This window comes from Pan troglodytes, chromosome 2, assembly GCF_028858775.2.
Source record: "Pan troglodytes isolate AG18354 chromosome 2, NHGRI_mPanTro3-v2.0_pri, whole genome shotgun sequence".
NCBI classification, from domain to species: Eukaryota; Metazoa; Chordata; class Mammalia; order Primates; family Hominidae; genus Pan; species Pan troglodytes.
In genome coordinates, this window is record NC_086015.1 from 114,114,838 (window position 1) to 114,127,852 (window position 13,015).

Genomic DNA, 13,015 nt, shown 5'->3' on the forward strand with positions numbered 1-13,015 from the left:
AGTACTTTGTCTCTCTCTTCTTCTTCTTGAACTCCTACAACTTAAACATTTACCCTTCTGATGATGCCCCATAAATCCCGTTAAGTTTATTCATTCCTTATTCTTTTTTCTCCTCTGACTACGTATTTCCAAATGTGTGTTCGGCTTAACACATTCTTTCTTCTACATGGTCAGTTCTGATGTCAATGCTCTCTATTGCATTTTTCATTTGTTCCACTGTATTTTTCACCTCCAGAATATGTTTGATTTCTGTTTACAATTTCAATCTCTTAGATTTCTTTTGTTGGTCATTTATTGTTTTTTTCTGATTTCATTTAATTGTGTCTTTGTATGTTTTTTGAAGTTTATTGAGCTTCTCTAAAATAATTTTAAATTATTTGTCAGACAGTTTGTATGTATATCTCCATTTCTTTGGGGTCAGCTTCTGAGAGATTATTGTGTTATTTGAGTTGTTTCATATCTCCTTGGCTTTTCATATTTCTATTGTCTTATGTTGATGTTTGTTTATTTGGTGTAGCAGCCACCTCTTGCAGACTTTAAAGGTTAGTTTTACTGTGGAAAAATTTCCTTTATGAAAGGGATACAAGGGCACTTGCTAGATATAGTACATTGGTTCTGCATTAGTGAATATTTCAGCTGTTTCGTCTCTGTACAGCTCTGGCAGCAAAAATCAGTGTTGATGAATACTGCAGGGATCCAGTATCTAATGCTATAAATTTTGCTGTAGCAGCAAGGCTCACTGGGGTCTTCAGTGGCAATAACTGCCAAGGTTGCTTTGCTCTCCTTTTCTCCCACTGGGGAGTTGTGGCTGAGGGGATTCTTCCTAACACAGGATCTGGCTTGTGCACTCACTTGCAGTAATGATGGCACCCTTGTCTGATGAGTGGCCCCTATGAAGAGGCCATGAAGTTGAGGCCGAAAACATTGTCACATATGGAAGAACAATGGTTTTGGGATCCAGGGCAGTATTGATACTGGTGCCTAGGTTGCAGACACCTTTGCTGCTATGTTGGTGACAAAATGTGAAGTATGGATTGTTATGAAGCAGCTAGGGGAAGCAAGAATAAGAGCACCAGTGGGCACAGTATTAGAGTGGCTCTGGAGTTGGGCAGGGCCTTGCTCTTTATGGCAGCCAAGGTAGTGCCTGAAGTGTAGCCACATGCAGACCTTGACTCCAGACTTGGATTATGAACTACCTCTCTCTGGCAGTGGCTCTGATGTTTGAGATGTGGGTGCACACAATGCAGCCTTGTAGCCAGGATCCAAGGTATAAGCATGTGCTAGCCTCAGCATCTATAAGGTCAGAGTGAATCTTAGTAAAGCATCTACAGGGTCAGAATGAAGCTCTGTGGTGGCTGAGCTGATGCCTGGGGCATGAGCATAAGCAGCAAGAGCTTGGCTCCAGAACCCAGTGTGCAAATTAGCTTACTATGGTAATGACTCCAATGCCTGAGACATAGGCAGATCCAGTGTAACCACAGAGTTCAGGTCTGGATATGGACACCACAGAGTGGTCAAAGCTCTGTTGGCACTCACTGGGCCCATGCTGGGTTCGGAAAGGTGGCAGTTCCTCTCCCAACATGGATAATCAGTGGCTGCTTATTAGGTCACAAAGGGGTATGGAGCTACATCTCCCTCTCTAAGGTATCCTTGAGGGAATGGCTATTGGTTTCCTCAGTGGCAAGTGATGTCTATATTCTCTCAGGAGCAGGCTGCTATAAACCATGATGATTCCTGCTGCATGGCTGAAACTAAAAAGCTACATTAAAGTCCTGGTCTTCTAATTCCAACTTCTGACGCAGTTCATCTTCTGTATCTTCTATTATTTTTTTTAATCGTGGATATCATTTTCTTCTTTTTCAGATGTCTAATAATTTTTATTTTATATTGAATAATGTGGATAACACTTTGTAAAAACTGTAGGTTTTATTACCTTCCTCTGGGATGAGTTTATTTTCTTATTGGAGGCAATTATCTTTCCGGACTCAAATTCAAATCTCTACTTTTCTTGTGATAGTCTTTCAACCTTCCAGCTGGTATTTTTTGTTTGTTTGGTTTTGGTTTTGATTTTACTCATACATCTTCTTGTAGTCTTCTCTGACTGAGAACACTACAAAATTTGGCTGATCTTTCAAGGCCTAATTTTGATCAATGTTTACACACAGATTTTTGAATCCATTCTCTATTGTTACTTCCATTGCTAGTTTTTTTTTCTCTCTCTCACTTTCCACTACTCTGAAGTCTTGAATGCTATCCACCTCCTCAAGTCACTCTGATTGTACCCTAATGTTCAAGTTTTAATTATACCAAGACACTTGGACTTGGGAATATTCTCAGGTGAAAAGCTGTATAAAATTCAAATGCACTGTTTGGTGTTTTTCTTTCAAGGATTAATGCTGCTACAATTTTTGTTTTTGTCAGTAACCTTCGTCTTCATACTTACGTATGTTTTTTGTTTGGGTTTTTTGTTTGTTTGTTTGTTAGATTTTGTCCAAAGGTTATAATTGTCATCTGTAACTGTCAGAAGGATAGTCCAATAAAAGCTACTCTATCATTACAAAAAGCATAAGTTTGCAAGTTTTAAACTTGCAAAAAACAAATTTTTTCTGCCATAATGTTTCACAGGAGCACTAATAGCATTTTTTCTACTTTGAGCTAAAATTTTATACATTAAGTATACAGATCCTACTGATCTCATCTGTCTTCCAATAGTCTTTCAATGTATGTATTGTCAGGCACTTCTGTAAGTACTGGGGATATGATAGTGGATTACATAAAGCCTTGATCAATAGAACTTCTATCTAAGGACCATTATATTTAATTTTAACTTCAGAAAATGTAAGTTATAAAAACAGGTTAATTGAATAAAGAGTGATCAGGTTATAAGAGAGGTGGAAGGGAGGTTCCAAGATGGCCGAATAGGAACAGCTCCAGTCTATAGCTCCCAGTGTGAGTGACGCAGAAGGCAGGTGATTTCTGCATTTCCAACTGAGGCACCAGGTTCATCTCACTGGGGCTTGTCGGACAGTGGGTGCAGCCCACGGAGTGTGAGCCGAAGCAGGGCAGAGCATTGCCTCACCCAGGAAATGCAAGGGGTCGGGGAATTCCCTTTCCTAGCCAACAGAAGCCATGACAGGTTGTTCCTGGAAAATCGGGACACTCCCACCCTAATACTGCACTTTTCCAATGGTCTTAGCAAATGGCACACCAGGAGATTATATCCCATGCCTGGCTTGGAGGGTCCCACGCCCACGGAGCCTCACTCACTGCTAGCACAGCAGTCTGAGATTGAACTGCAAGGCAGCAACCAGGCTGGGGGAGGGGTGTCTGCCATTGCTGAGGCTTGAGTAGGTAAACAAAGCAGCTTGGAAGCTCAAACTGGGTGGAGCCCACTGCAGCTCAAGGAGGCCTGCCTGTCCCTGTTGACTCCACCTCTAGGGGCAGGGCATAGCTGGACAAAAGGCAGCAGAAACTTCTGCAGATTTAAACATCCCTGTCTGACAGCTTTGAAGACAGTAGTGGTTATCCCAGCACAGAGTTTGAGATCTGAGAATGGACAGACTTCCTCCTCAAGTGGGTCCCTGACCCCCGAGTAGCCTAACTGGGAGGCACCTCCCAGTAGGGGCCGACTGACACCTCATAAGTCCAGGTGTCCCTCTGAGATGAAGCTTCCAGAGGAATGAGCAGGCAGCAACATTTGCCATTCTGCAATATTTGCTATTCTGCAGCCTCCACTGGTGATATCCAGGCAAACAGGGTCTGGAGTGGACCTCCAGAAAACTCCAACAGACCTGCAGCTGAAGGTCCTGATTGTTAGAAGGAAAACTAACAAACAGAAAGGACATCCACACCAAAACCCCATCTGTACATCACCATCATCAAAGACCAAAGGTAGATAAAACCACAAAGATGGGGAGAAACCAGAGCAGAAAAGCTGAAAATTCTAAAAATCAGAGCACCTCTTCTCCTCCAAGGGAACCCAGCTCCTCGCCAGCTTATTTCTTATTTAAGAAATTTCAAGCAAGGAGCATAAAGAGAGTTAAAGAAGAAAAGAATACACCTTCTTAATTGAAAAATAATCTCAAAATCCATTCGCTCCTAGAAAATAAAGCTCTGGCTTGTTCCCCTTTGCCTTGTTGCTAATAGTAGTCTTGAAGGCTAGTATTCTTTGTTAAGAAAGAAATTCTACTTTGGGGAAAATACTGAGAGTTTAAAATAGATTATTTTTAGATTAGCCAATTCTGTTTTAAGTTTCATTATTTGCTTTCACTTTATGGTAGAGTTTAAGTTCAAATAGTATAGATTTCAATGCATTTTATCATCTGTTAAATGTAAAGAATTTGTTTTAGAATGCTGACATGTTATTATAGCATTCTATAGATATGTTTCAGCATATATAGTAACAGATATTCTTCCAAATCCCTTTATCTTAAGTAGAAAGGATGACATGGGTTTTTCCATGTCTATAGTGGTATTAAGATATCAGTCAGTGTCAAATGCTATTTTAAATTTCTAGTATCCATTTTCTGTCTTGAATTCCTTTAATGCTGTGTATTTAGGTTGCACCTGAACATCTTCTAATCTTATAAGCTTGTGGCAGACTAGAAAGAAATCCATACATTTATTTATAGACTCATCATAGCATTGCACTAAATAGAAATATAAAACACACACGAAAAGAATGGTTTGCATTTTGGTGATGTCATACGCTTTGCACCAAATGGGCACTTAAATATGCTTAAATGAATGAATGAATGATTAGTGTCTCAGGGCTGCATTAAAGACCATCAAGTTTAACCTCAGTTTATCAAAGAAAAAAAGCCTAAGTCCAAAATATTTGCTCAAAAGTAAATACATTTCCCAAAGCTTTATTAATTTCAGATCAAGTCAAAGAATGGGTCTGATAATACCATCTGACTGGTTTTGCTCATATTAATTATGTTTAACATAGTTATATCCAACTACTCACATATATCCATTAAAATTGTGATTTATTCATCTATTTTTAAAAAAAATCTCTGGGCATTCCCCAAATACTAAGCATGACCCAAGGTACTATGGATATAGGAGTGGGGGAAACATAGTCTTTATGCTTCAGTTGCTTAGAATCTGGTGGAGAGAAATATACGTATAACCTAATTGAAGGGGCAGATGTGCTATGACAAAGAAAGGGACAGTTTTATGAGTACCCAGAAGAAGGATACATTGGTTCTACCTGAAAAAAAACAGTAACTGCTCCTCAGAAAAGGTGAGTTGTTGTTGGGTCTTAACGTTAAGTAAGAATATGATAGCCTCAAAACATGCAAACAGGAACACACAGGCACCAAAAGTGTGAACGCTTAGAACATATTTGACGGGATGCCATACATACAAAGCAGTGGCAGAGTTGAGGCTAGATATGTGCATCAAAGCCAGATTCTAGAGAATCTTGTAAGGGGCCAGACTTCAGAAGAAATATAAACTTCAAAGGATATTTTAGTATCAGAACACAGATTAGTGTTTTTAAAAAATATCAGTTGACAGTGAGAAGGATGGATTTGTGATAACGGAGAGACAGAGGCAGTGAAAGGAGTAAAGAGGCCAATGCAAGACTCCAGATGGCAGATGATGAGGGTCTGGACAAAGAGTAAGAGAAACTAAGCCCTGGGTGGATGATTGGATCAAGCAAGGAGATGAGGGGGAAGATTAAGGTAATTTTCTTTGCTGATATTCTTGAAAATATATAGACTAATTGCTTTAATCCAAGTAAAAGCCAAAATCCTTGCAACACTCTAGGAAACCTGCATGATATGGCTCCTATTGCCTTGTTAACCCCATCTCCCACACTTTATCCCCCCTCACCACCAGCTCTGCTGCAGCCACACTGGCATCCTTTTTTTCCCTCAAAAATGCAAGCCATAGTCCACCTTTGAACTTTCCTGACCCAATTGCTTGAAACTGCAGCCCTCTCCTTCAGCATTACTATCTCCCCTGCTTCAGGTTTTTCATATGTGTGTGTGTGTGTGTGTGTGTGTTGTGTGTGTGTGTGTGTGTGTAATTACTGTCATCTTGCCCTACTAAGTTGTTAACTCTGTGAGGACTAGGGTTGTTTTCAGGTTTTGTTCACAATTATATCCCAGCACATAGAAGAATGTCCAATAGGTGTTCAATACATATTTGATTAATATTCCCTTAAGCAGAAACATTAATTAATGTTTCAAAAAATGTTAAGCAATGTTTCTAAATTTGACAATTTACATGTCTTTATTCCAGACAGGGCATAGGAAGGGAAGGAATTTGCCTTTTACCATCTTCACTTACTTCCAGACAATGTGCTTGATGAGTCTATTTTTAGTTTAGTTCAGGCTTTCACCTCTGCCTTTTACATGGCTTTTAGAATCTGAAAAATGTTGACTAGACTTATGGTGTTCATATTAAAGGGTTTTATTTTTCATTGTCATGGAGTCTATCTTAAACCTTAACCCTTGATAGTATTATTTAATTTATACCTCAAGTCTCTATGTAAATTCACTCCCATCTCCATTCTAGAAATTTTTCAAGCACACATTCTTCTTCCTTCACTTCAATATCCCTATTACTACTCTCTGAAAATTTACAATAAAGTAAATCCTCTTTTATTCTTCTACTACGGTTTCCTCTTCCATCTAGACAACCGTATCTAACCTCACAGCTACTCTTACATTCTCAGAATAAAGAAGAAAGTGCTATTATAAAAAGACGGTACACCTTATAACCTTATTTAGATGCTTCATAGTATACACTATCTTAATTTAAAATTAAATTAAAATGGAAACAAAGCTTGTTATTACAGTGTTAGAGGGAAGAAAACACAATTATTGAGCTAATACTCTTTGCCAAGGCCTGGAGCTAGGCAAGCCTATACATATTATGTTACTACTTTGCACAGATCATACAGATCTACATAATGTAGTTGTAATTGACCTTTGTTGTTGTTGTTGTTGTTGTTGTTTTTTAGAGTTGAGGATACTTAGGCTAAAAGAGGTTTAATAACTTGCTGATGGTTACACGGCTACTACATGACAAGACAAAAATTTCAATCTAATTCCGATGCTAAAATTCAAACTTATTGTAAGGGATGGAAGAACTGTTGTGATAACATTTTTAGGCTATCTCTAACATTGCTTTGAGCATTAATATTCCATGGGTCTAGAAATCCACACAGTGATATTTGCCTATGACTACAGTAATTTCAAAACAAAGCAACCTCAAATTAATATTTATTTTAACAACTAAGGTTAAGCAAAGATAAAAAAAACACCTGAAAAATTTCTAAGAAGACAATAAAAGTATCACTCCAGAGCTGAAAAAGTAAAAAGTCCAATTCCTAATTACTTTTCCACCACATTCCAAGTCTATTTATGACAAGTGTTTGGAGTTTAAGTGACAAGATTTAGACTAGTGGACAAGCCATGCTTTAAATTAATATCATATCAAATATCAACAGAATGCATAGTATAAACTTGGGTACTCACAGCATGCCTCGTCATCACAAAGGCATGCTATTATTGCCAAGCTGAGATGCGTAAGTGTGCTTGTACTCTGCCCTTCAGCTTCAAAGCAGAGTTGCTGAGGATCAAGACACCAACATTATAGCCACTGGTAATCCCAGTTAACTCCCACGGCCCAGTGTGCTATCCCCATATACGGCAATGGCATGCCCTGTGATTCAAAGCCAAGGGGCTCTGCAAATAAAGCAGGATCTGGGAGGCCCACAGGTCACGAACATTGAGCTCCACACAGGCAAGAGAGCAAATGTCCCATTCTTCGCATTTGTCAAATATGCCTCTCATGAAGTAAAGAATAAAGTTCCTTCTGAGATAATGCCCACCCCATTATCACAACAAATAAACCCCCAAGGTTAAAAAAAAATGGAACGTTTGCGCTTGAAGGGAAGTTGAAGTTACTTAATAAGCTCTCCTTGATTTATGTGATCATAAGTAAGTACGTGGCCAGCATAAAAGTGCAATGAGGTTGAAGAAGAATCAGGGCCCCAATTGTCTTTCTTTTCATCTGTTTCTGAGGGTGATATTACAAAATGGTTAAGAGCTCTACATTAGGGTATAATACTCATGCTTTGCAATTCTGCTTCTGTTTATGTTACCTGTATGCGTGATTCTAGGTCCATTATTTGCATCTCACTGGTGAAGATTAAATAGGATCCTGCATGAAAGTTATTGCCATCAGAATTCATAAAAGGTGGGTGTTTAATAAAAGCTAACTAGTGATATAAATCATATTATTTATTCGCAATATCAAATATAACATGAATTATTATTAATAAGGCAAAAATAGGAAGAGTAGTTTATGCCTTTGTTCTTTTGGGGTATTACTTTATTCTGTATGTATTGTAAGAAATTTCTGAGATCCCCCAATGTGACTGTGGATGCTTGACCCAGCATTTCTGTCATTAACCAGCATCACTCCTCCCACAGCCTGCAGAAAGTCCAATTAATTTCAATTAAATTAAAATTTAATTTTAATGAAAGTAATTAGAAGGACCTACGTTTGTAAAATGTGGTAACTAGATTTATCAAACAACCGTAACATATAGCACATTACACTTAGAGCAAATCCTAGTGAAGTTTGGCAAACATGTCTCCTCCTTCCTCTTCTGAAACCTTATTCCCTTCTTTCGAGTCTGCCTCTTACTGAACCACACGAGCCGAGGTTCCCCTTCATTCCATGAACATTTGCAACTTTCCTGTATTACATCTCACTGACTTTGAATAAGCAAAACATTAGAGGTCTGAAAAAGACCAACAGACTCACCCTCAGATGTTGTAATTCATAATAGAATAATGTGTGAGCCTTCCCAGGGTCACTTGCATTTAAAGGTATTGATGGTTTAGCAAAGAAATTATCCTTCAGTTGTAGAATTTAAGTAAGAGGAATATATTTTGAGGCAAATTGTTTTTCCAGTTCCTCCTAGAAAATGTCATTTCAAGATCTGCTTACTCTGTTGATGATGTTAGGCAAAATCTTCTTGGAAAAAAAAACCCAACAACTTCGTAAAGCTGAAAAGGAAATGACCTTCCTGGATGTTTAATTTGCTGTTTTATGATTCAGTCTCCTGAATAAAACTAAGGCTACTAGGCATCTATCTCAACAACAATGAAAGAATGAATGAGGTCTTCTCCATGACACTCTATGGCAAGATTGCTCATGTGCCTGTACTGACTTTAAGTCAGCCCAGCAATTGAGCACTTGCTATACGCGAGACATGCTAGGCATCATGGGAATAGAAAAAAAAAATTTTGGGTCAAGTGACATGTACTCAGTGGCTTTTCTCAGTAAGATTTAACCTTATTTACCTATTTTTTATTGGTAGACATCGGTACTTACTACATTGAATTATGTTGTCAATTGTGTCTGCCTTCCTCATTAGATAAGCTATCCCTCCACGGCAGGCACCATTTGCTAGATGCATCTGTAGGCCCAACACTTAACATAGTACCTGGTTCTTAGTAAATACTCATTGATACCTAGGCCTGAAAATCCCAACACTGTATTGCCCAGAGCTGATAAGCAGGTGCCAGTGAATGAATTCTCTGGGTTTAAAAGCCCACTTCCAAAATGAAGAAATTAAGTTACTGTAATGAAGCCCTGGAGTCAAAACAGAAATTTAACACATATTAATTATTATCTATATGTTTCAAGATAAAGTTTAAGACATATTGTTAATATTTTTCTACTTTACAGATTAATATTTAAAGACATAATAATGTAAAATTACATCACCCACACAAATACTCTTTCCTGAAAAAATAAAATTATATGAAACACAATGCAAAATTCTATAAAACAATTATTTAAAATTAGGGTGTACTTTCATTATTTTATTCCTGATAAGACTGATAATATCTTACCAGATTTAAGGACTTCAGGCTTTAAAAAAATACTTTTTTCTCCTAAAAACCTTGGAAATTGTGGATTTGCCAATTGATTTTCATGTGGATTATGAACATTTTTGAAGTACAGGTGTTCCTTATGTCTAAAAGTCATTAGAGAAAATTATCTTATCATAGCATCTATACATAACAAGGCAATGAATTCAGAAAATTTCTTTATGTTTGAAATTCTAATATCCTCATGCCATTTTTATATCTTAGCTCTCTCTGGTTTGTAGTCTTTCTTCTCACCTCATTCTGCTCACAACTTGTCACCAAAATATAATTTAAGAACATGTTTATTTAAATGATCATTTCCTTAAAAAGTACTAAAACCCTCTTTGAATTTACAAAAAGAAAAAAAGCCTCCCCTTTTCTACCTGTAACTTAACAGAGCCCAAAATGAATCAATTTTTCTTTGAGCCCATAAAAGCATATCAAATTCCCAATGCAAGCAATACTTATCTCACTTCTATATTGTATACAATATCACTTGTGATTACTGGTTATTTTTTTAAGTGGAATATTCTTTTTCCTCAGTTGACTTGAAAGCATACCTTTCCTTGATTTTTTACATTCATTTTGACATTAAAATGAAATATAATTTCTTTTGAATACACTTCAAAGAGCACTAGCATTGTAAGAAAAGTAACTGTCTTCAATTATCCTTGGAAATATTTGCCATCCTTTTCACCTTGAATCAGTGACTTAGCTTTACCTGACTCAAACAAATGCAACAATTGCTCTGGCATTAGTACTAGGAAAGTGTTCACAGAGAGCATGACTAGGAACACACGTAAGTTTCTATGTGTGTTTTTGTGAGTATTCTATTTTTCTTCAGTCTCTAACTTGAGTCATTTCATTGTTATTGCCAAAATATTGGGATTCCTGGAACATTCTGATGTTTTAAGGCACAAACAAAGTAGAATATCTAAAATCAGGACTATTCTGGAAAATTTTTCAATCTGATTTAAGAATAACAACACAAATAAATAATACATAATGTTTTGTAGAGAAATCTTCACAATAACAGCTGACAAGATAGCCCAGAACTGGCCACTGAATTTATACTCCTTGCTCAGAAAAAAAGAAGCACTATGACTACTTGAATAATAATAAATATCCATAATCAGTGCTTGTCTGCCAATCAACTATTGTCAGTTGTGTATGTTATTTCAGGAGGAAGAAGATTATTATTCTAAAAGTATAAATTCGCTAACTTTTCTTGTATTCAAGTTGCAGAGAAAACTCTTATGTGAACAGCAGGGTGGCTAGGCCCAGACTGGCTGCAGTCACTTTCATCAAGGCTTTGAAATAATGCATCATGTGACCACACAGGTCCACAAGCTAGTCCTCCTTATAAAGCTGCAATGTGACTGAGGCTATACAATTCCTAGTTATTGTAATATAATTTGTGGTCCACGAAACAAGAAACTAGAGGTAAAGTTAGAAGTTGAACATGATATCTAGATAGTAGATCCAGGTGATGCAGCTTGCTAAAGTTAGAGTTCCAAGTTCTATGATTGGGAGTAATGAAGCTCAGCAAGCTCCTTCTTGGGACAGGGCTATTGCAGGACTTTTCCCTGGACAAGTAGAATACCACTGTCACCAATCAACCATGTCTGCTCTGGGGAACTGGGATTTCTGAGGAGCCAAACCCAGTCCACATCAATAGGCCTGCTGGGTGTTGCTAAGAATACATCCTTTTAGCTTATCCCAGTGAACTATAACTTCTAAAAGAAAAACGTATAAATGGGCCAGGCATAGTGGCTCACGCCTGTAATCCCAGCACTTTGGGAGGCTGAGGCGGGTGGATCAGCTGAGGTCAGGAGTTTGAGACCGGCCTGGCCAACATGGTGAAACCCCGTCTCTACTAAAAATACAAAAATTAGCCGGGCATGGTGGCAGGTGCCTGTAATCCCAGCTACTCGGGAGGCTGAGGCAGGAGAACCATTTGAACCCAGGAGGCAGAGGTTGCAGTGAGCCAAGATCATGCCATTGCACTCCAGCCTGGGGACAAGAGCAAGACTGTCTCAAAAAAAAGAAAAAAAGAAAAATATATAAATGAATTTGACCTTTCCATATTGTCTAACCCATTAAATATTTTCCCTTTGTTTACAGCTGTATATTAATGATACACAATATAATTTTAATACAAGGAGGAAAATAGTACATATGTGAACATGAACTGATCGTCTAATACCAGCTCTATTTCCGGATGGCTGTCTGTATCACAAGATTTGAACTGAAATTCATGTCAAAACATATGTGTGTCTCATAAAAATTTAATAATACTTATTTTATTAGGAGAGTCCAGGATATCCTCAGGAGACATTAGATTCAATCTGGAGTTTAGGGTTCCAAAATGAAACAAGACATAGCCATGTGGTATGGGGCTGCTACTAGTAGGAATAGAACTAACAGCCCACATTACCTTCCCCTAGACGTGATTGGGCTGGATTAGAACTGTCCCAGTTTGAGCATGTAGGATTCAAATAGCTATTAAATTATCTTTATTCTAAGACAATGAAACCAAAAGTCAAGGACATTTGGTTTTACACTGGGTTTTGCCATGAGCTAGCTTTAAAACCTTATAAATTAATTTCTTAATAATTTATGGACTGCCAATTCTGTGTCAGACACTGTTCATTACTGGAGATAGAAGCAAACAAATGCTAGAAGATCCTTGCCCTCATGAACCTTACGATCAAACAGGGATGACAAATATTAAATATTATCACATAATGTACAATAAATACTGTAAACAAAAATTACAGTCAGTTCAGGATTCTAACAGGGGGCCTGTTGAGTTAGGGAAGGCCTTTCTGAGATAGTGACATTTAAACCAACAGTTCTAAATTTTGCACATTAGAATCACCTGGGGAGCTATAAAAACTATGAGTGTCTGGCCCTACTCCAGATAAAAAGAATTGAAGCTAAGAATGAGGTCTGGGTAGTAGCATGTATTAAAATTTCTCCTGAGTGGTTATTATTTATGACCAGCATTGAGGGCCACTGATTTCAGCAGATACTGGAAAGCAGGAAGAAGCTGAGTAGAAAGAAGAAAAAAAATGTTTTCAAGGCAGAAAAGCCCACCTTTGGCAGAG

General features: G+C 37.7%; 1 protein-coding gene across 2 annotated transcripts in view; it reads right to left on the reverse strand.

Annotated features, from left to right (window-relative positions):
- The window catches only part of LOC460575 (uncharacterized), a 510,143-nt gene that overhangs the window by 210,103 nt on the left and 287,025 nt on the right, over window positions 1-13,015 (reverse strand). The window lies entirely within an intron of this gene.